The sequence below is a fragment of the Triticum dicoccoides genome, chromosome 1B (genome assembly GCF_002162155.2).
Source record: "Triticum dicoccoides isolate Atlit2015 ecotype Zavitan chromosome 1B, WEW_v2.0, whole genome shotgun sequence".
Lineage (NCBI taxonomy): Eukaryota > Viridiplantae > Streptophyta > Magnoliopsida > Poales > Poaceae > Triticum > Triticum dicoccoides.
In genome coordinates, this window is record NC_041381.1 from 698,724,517 (window position 1) to 698,731,545 (window position 7,029).

At 44.6% G+C, this 7,029-nt stretch overlaps 1 long non-coding RNA gene across 1 annotated transcript in view; it reads left to right on the plus strand.

The window, feature by feature from the left end:
- Positions 1-6,533, plus strand: part of LOC119313633 — a 15,372-nt gene extending 8,839 nt beyond the window's left edge. The window contains exons 2-4 of the long non-coding RNA XR_005151908.1: positions 4,917-4,966; positions 5,358-5,841; positions 6,190-6,533. This is a non-coding gene — a long non-coding RNA (uncharacterized LOC119313633). The remainder of the gene's footprint in view (positions 1-4,916; positions 4,967-5,357; positions 5,842-6,189) is intronic.
- The last annotated feature ends 496 nt before the right edge of the window (positions 6,534-7,029 follow it).

Sequence of the window (7,029 nt, forward strand, 5' to 3'; positions counted from 1 at the left end):
ATATATATCCATCTGTACCATGTTTGAATAATAATTGACATGTTGTAAATATTTGCAGAAACTATGGAGCACTCCCGAGACGAAGAAACAGAAGCGATGTTGGGGGACATAATCGCAAATGGATCAAGTGATGATGTTGCGTCATTTCTCCTCGACACCGTTGATCAGCTAGATGAAGAAGAGGGCTATGTTTATGATGGTGGCTTCGACCCATTAATGCCGGTACAAGAGGAGGACTATGTTCATGATGGCTCCGGTGACACAATGGAGGTACAAGACGAAGGAGACCGTGCTGACTGCTCTGGTCACCGAACCGAGTCCGGCCAGGTATATATATATATTAGTTAAGCCCGTGCTGACTAGTTAATTGATGCATCCATTGTTTTGGTATATGTACACATATTAATTACTGTCGTCTTTCTTCCTTATAATTTCTAGCCCTCCGGATCGAGCACAACTTCAGTAAGGAGACGAGGCCCGAAGAAAAAGTTGAGCTCGGATGAAAAGTTTGAGATCATAGAAATCGCGCCCGACGGCGAACCGATTGAACCCATCCGGACAAGGAAGGCATTTTCTGCTTAGTGCGGGGTTCTTGTTAGGGACAGGATCCCGATCAGCATCCAGCAATGGTATAAGCCTGCTAAGGATGAAGACGCTGAGGTGTCTTATGTCAATGATATGCAGAAAGAAGATCTTTGGACTGAGCTGAAGGCAAATTTCACCCTACCGCCAGAGGAGGATCCGGAGAAGACAGTTAAAGAGCAATTAATCAAGTCTTGTGCTCTTAAGAAGATGGCAGGCCTAATGAGGAGGTGGAGGAAAGAGCTGAACCAGTTTGTCAAGGAAAAAAAGACACCAGAATTCATCGGCAAATATGAGAAGATCAAAGATCACTGGCCCGCATTTGTGGCCCACAAGACATCGGAAAAGAGTAAGAAGATGTCGGAGACAAACAAGAAAAATGCTGCGAAGAAGAAGCTTCACCATCGCACGGGGTCAGGTGGCTACCTCAAAGCCCGGCCTAAGTGGTCCAAGGCTGAGCATGATCTGCTTAAAAAGGGATCGAACCAGAGACAATGTGCTGGCCAGACCGTTGCCGGACTTGGTTCTTCGGGGCTGGTGGAACCTTGGACCCTGTAACAGGGAAGTGTCAGTGGACGGACGAGCAACTGCAAATACCACTCAAGAACCTTCGACACTATATCGATGCAGCGCAGCGAGGGACGTTCCTTCCAAACAGGGAGAAGGACGAGCTCACAATGGCCCTTGGGAATCCCGAGCACCCTGGACGGACACGAGGCACGCCAGACTCCATTCCGTGAAAGGTTGGTTTTCCGGACGCAGGGGGTTACAAAACCCACGAGAGGAGGAAGAAACTGGAGCAGGACCAAATGCAGGCGCTGCTTGGAAGGGTAATGGGGCTAGAGGATCGAGAAGAGGAACGAGAAGCAGCAGATCGCAACAAACGACATGCCGAAGCTTCCCCCGAAGCTACCCCGCCATCTCAGCGGAGAAGCAGCGTGGCTTCCACCGAGCTGCTTCAGCCGGAGCATGTCTTGACGGCTCCTGCCAGCTATCCCGTGGATGGTATCATGGAGTCTCAAAATTGCCACATGATGGCGCGATGGATGAATTTGAAGGTCAAGGCGGCTGTTGGCCAAGTTTATCCTAGTGGACCCGGCACAACTTATCACTGCCAGCCGATTCCAAAAGGATATGCTAAGGTGATGATGGATGAAATAACGGAGGGATTTGAGGACCTCGTGCTTGACCACCCTACCGATGAAGGGGAGACTATGTTGGGTTCTGCTCTGAAGACTCCATGCCTATGGAAGAAGGAGCTCATCAACCTTCTGAACTGGACGCCTCCGCCTCCTCCTCCAGCTTCGGCGAGTCAGGGCACTCCGCCTCCTCCACCGCCTCCTCCTCCGGCGAGTGACGATCAGGGCACGTGTGGCGGCACTCCGCCTCCTTCTCCGGCGCATGGCGGCACTTCGCCTCCTTCTCCGCCTACGCCGGCGCTCCCGAGCAGCCAGCAGCATCCTCCTTCTCCGCCTCGCCAGCAAGGGCGGAAGAGAACCGCCGCCGCGGCAAGGGCGGAAGAGAACCGCCGCCGCCCCGGCTGCTCCGGTGTGTCGTACTCCTTCTCCTCCGCCTCGTAAGCAAGCACGAAAGAAGACAGAGGCCGCAGCCGCTCCGTCTGCTCCGGCGTCTAGCAGCACAACCAGAGGCGGGAGGTAATACAAATACGGTCCATCATCTCTCAAGCCTCTAGAGAAGTTACCGTACAAGAGGTCCGAGGAGGAAAACAATACGATTGTGCAGGCCCACGTGAAGGAGTTCTTTGAAGGGGTGAAAGCAAAGAGACATCCACCTCCGGAGGAGAAGGTAGATCCGGTGAAAGCAAAGCGCACTATCGATGCCCTGAGGAAACCACCAAAGTCTCCGCCGAGAACCAACTATGAGCGCATTACTGAACAGACATATCTCCAAGCCCAGCGGTCGGGAACTACTGTCAGTGCTAAAAGGTCAAAACAACAAGCAAAGGGGGAAAAAATTGCCCAGCTCGGCGAACAAGCACAACAATCGTGCCCCCCGCTCAATGTGTCTAATGCTCCGGGGACGGTGGCCGGTTATGGCAATCTTGACGATTACCTGCCTGACGATGCACTTCCTGATTTCTTGAAGGTGGACGGACACAGATACGAGTACGGGAAGCCTCTCGTCAAAGATGAAAAATCTCTGACAACAATGATGCGAAGATTCCATAATTGGTACATGGAAACCTGCAGAGAGTCTGATGGTAAGAATGCTTTGTATCTGCATATTAAAGAGGAGCACGATCTCGTTGCAAATGATCTGTTGACTGTTCCATTTGTGGAGTTCTTCGAGTTCTTCAATCAAAAGGCCCTCGATAAATTAATGGTCTTTTGCTACTGCTTGTAAGTACTATTTCTGTCATTAAGTCTCTATATATAGCTTGGCTCTTTCATTGCATGCATGTATTTATAATTAATTATCCTCAATATATTATGCAGATTGAAGATCGTCGAGTGCAAAAAACAAGAAATTTATGATATTGGGTTCATTAACACAAATATCATAGATGTATTTCTGGTTAAAAAGAACGTCAAAGAGGCCGAGGACAACTTGCTACGATCGTTGATAAAAAATCAAAACAAAGATACCATACTCTTTCCTTACAACGGCCCGTGAGTGTTACTGTCGTGTGCATATTCGGTTTCCCTTATTACTCAAGCGAGGTTATAGTAATGTAATTGATGAGTTATGCATGCGTGCGCAGGTACCACTATATTCTTCTGGAGATTAAGCTTGAGCGTGGACTAGTAACCGTCTTAGACTCGAGACGGAAAGATCCCAAAACCTATGCGGACATGACTGAAATGCTCAGCAAGTAAGTTCAATCGATCATAATTATCGCACCATATCGGTAACTTTTTGTTCATTTCCTGATATCTCAAGTAATAATAATTATTTTCTTTGTCTTGCAGGGTTTGGAAACAGTTCACCGCAGAAGCTCCGGGACTGCCGAAGAAGCTGCGATATACATACCCGAAAGTAAGTACTACTGGCTAGCTAGTTGCGCGCATCTCCGGCCCGTTGATTCTATATATAGCTATACTTTCATCAATGCCATTTATAATGCTTCATTATCAGTTTGATTGACCTCTATTTCTCGTAAAGTGCTTGTGGCAGGAGGAAGGGAATGATTTCTGTGGATACTACGTGTGCGAGTTCATCCACACCGCGACTTTGAAAAACAAGCGGGGCTACTCTCAAAGACAATATGAAGTGCGTAAGCAATAATATTCACAATTTCATTTTATTACACCATCATTTCTGTTGAGTTTCATTCATATATATGTAGTAATTAACCCCCTTCTTCAAATTAGACGTGGCAGATGCGGAATGAACTCCTAGAACCAGATCGCATGAAAGCAATTCAAGAGGAATTGGCGGGATTCTTTCTTGACCACGTCATCAGTAAAACCGGAGAATACCATGTGGAAATTGATTTCAAATTCTAGCTAGGGGTTTGTAATTATAAGAGATCTTATACATATTGTACATGTATGTAGCCAGTAGCGTCGGATACATGATACGGAAACTTGTTGTTCGACCAACCTCTCGGAGAAGGAGAGGTCGATCGATCACTTCTCTCGGTATGCATGACGAACTTCTGTACTGAATGGTTCTCTCGATCACTTATGTATATATAGTACGTAGCGTCTAAGCACGGACATAAGAGAGGACACTTCTCTCTATTAATTAGCTAGCTAACACAATATATGAAACACCTAATTAAATTAACCCCCCAAAACCCCCAACCTCCCCTCCTTTCAAAAAAAAACAAAAAAACCCCAGCAACTGGAATGCTGACGCGTGGATGCATTTTGGTCCCGGTTGGTGCCACCAACCGGGACCAAAGGCCCCCTGACTGGGGTGGGCGCACAGGGCCACGTGGAGGCGCATTGGTCCCGGTTCTGGATTGAACCGGGACTAATGGGTGGAGGTATTAGTAACGACCCATTAGTCCCGGTTCATGAACCGGGACTAAAGGCCCTTACGAACCGGGACTAATGGGTGGTTTTCTACTAGTGCTAGGACCATAGCTGAATAGTATGGACATCTTCTCAGTGTGTTATATATTCTTTTGTTCCATCTTTCTTCAAAAAGAATCGACATGAGAGATCAAGGGAATATCAAATGGGTCATGCTTGGTGCATCATTATGTAGTATCTTTTTTGACCTTCTGCTTTCCTTATCACTCCTTTTGAGGTTACTATTCAACAACTAGAATGGGAAGTATGCAACGAGGAGATATGTTACCATATACTGTTGCCAATCCATAAGTCACTATTAACAAGCAATTTTATTCGATTGATGTATTTCAGCATGCTCTGCTTCTGGATGGGTACTATATGATGATAGTGTTGTTATAAAGGTGAGATGCCACCAAAGTGTTTCAGAGGCTCACATCTGTCAGTACTCATTAGATAGAATTTGTGTTGCAGTTTTTGTTATGTGCTTCTCTAAATTCTCTCCTGGCCATCATCTATCTCTCCTGCATAGCTATCCCGGTGCCATGTCAGAAGCTAAACCAAAACTTTTAAGATGCTTGTGTAGCAAAATGCGTTTGGAGAAGCTCATTTATCTTTCAGTTACTCTTTATGAAGTGTAATATTCTATTTGGTTTTGGTTACCAGTGATGTTTAATTCTCAAGGCTTTGTAAAAATGATGGCTATGCTCAACCTGCTCATACTAACCAACAATAACAGCTCAGTTGTATCCAACATTTCCAATTTATTGGTTATAACAATTGACTTGTGTGTAGGATTCGTCCAGTGTATATTCTGGGACAAACGATGGTTTGGTGATGCTATTAGTTCATGAAAAGTTCAAGGAGGATTTTTGATATTATTTTATTTTTAACGAGTCATGCCAGTAAGCTTTATGTATTTGTTCGCCGTGAGGAGCAATGGAGCATTGCACACTTACCTATGTACTCCCTCCGTAAAGAAATATAAGAGCATGTAGATCACTAAAGTAGTGATCTAAATGCTCTTATATTTCTTTACAGAGGGTGTATATTGATACCTGGTTATGTTGGTCTTTCGTATAAAGGCCTTGCTATCATTATGTATGGTCCTTCTTACCTAATGTGTATTATGAATGGGATTTCAACATGTGGAATGTATTCCTAATCCTGGTCTATAGAACTGCCTTTCTGAACTTGATGTCTCAGTTGTACTTGAACAAGAGCCACCTCGGCGACAGGAACAGGGAAAATCCAGTCCAAGGTGCCACCAATGAACAAGGTAAACATGAGCTGTCGGTCACTTATAAATTCCGTACTTTTGTAGTGTCGATCTACGATTCATGTGAGTAAATCTTACTGTTCTTTGGGCCGTGTATAAAAATATTGTTCGGTTTTCAGTAGTAGTTGCAGTTCTATTGTTGTGAAAGCCTCATGGTCCATTAGAACACCCTTTTCAAAGAGAATACTCAGATCTATTGATTGTGATTTAGTTGTGGCATTGATTTTTATTTAGTCGAATACTCACCTAATGAACTATTAAACGATCTAAATACCACCGATTCACATATTAGCTTGTGCCACCGTTGATTCTTTACTTATTGTGTTATTCTTATTTTTGAGCTTACAGGCCTGGCACATTCTGTTTCCAAATATATTATACCTATCTAATCGTTTGGCGTCTCAAGCACAAGAGCATGAGGTGTTTGCACCAATTGTTTTCTTCACACCACGGCCATGACTTTGATCATCGATGGACATCACCGATCACCTATTCTAACTCTGGCAAGTACCCGGTGATATATGAAGCCACCAGCTCTTGTGATGTACCATGTAAACAACCGTGTGATCTCCCTCTTCTTTTGTGAACACTGCCTCTTTGCCGCATCTATCCATTCTTTTGTACTCAATATCTACCTTGTACGAATATTGCATAGATGGACACTGCATCATTCAATTTACCATGTATGAACATTTGCATCCTTTAAATGTGTTTACTATCGTTCTGGTCGCTATGGAGATGTGTTGTACTATCGTTCTGGTATCCATCGATGATGTCTTGCTCCTATTACATGAGAATGTTTGTTTGTTATCCTGTTAGAATACGTACGCTAAGCCTAGCTTCCTACTTACTTAGCATTACTTGCTTGGTCAGATCGTTGGGACCGGCACCCTCGCGCCAAGGCGCGCTGCCGATCTAGTACTTGCTAACTATTGACAACTTTTCTTGAGATAGGCAAGACAACTCGGTAATCAACCAAGAAGTAGCCAATATTTGGCACAATAATGCCAAAAATTGGCATGCCAATTTTTGGCACTAAACCAATTATGCTCTAGATTCATTCATTTTGCTACGTATGTAGTTCATATTGGAATATCTAAAAAGACTTACATTTAGAAACATAAGGAGTATTGGAATACGGGATATGCTAAGAAAATATTGCACATGGCAAGCCAAATAATTTTATTT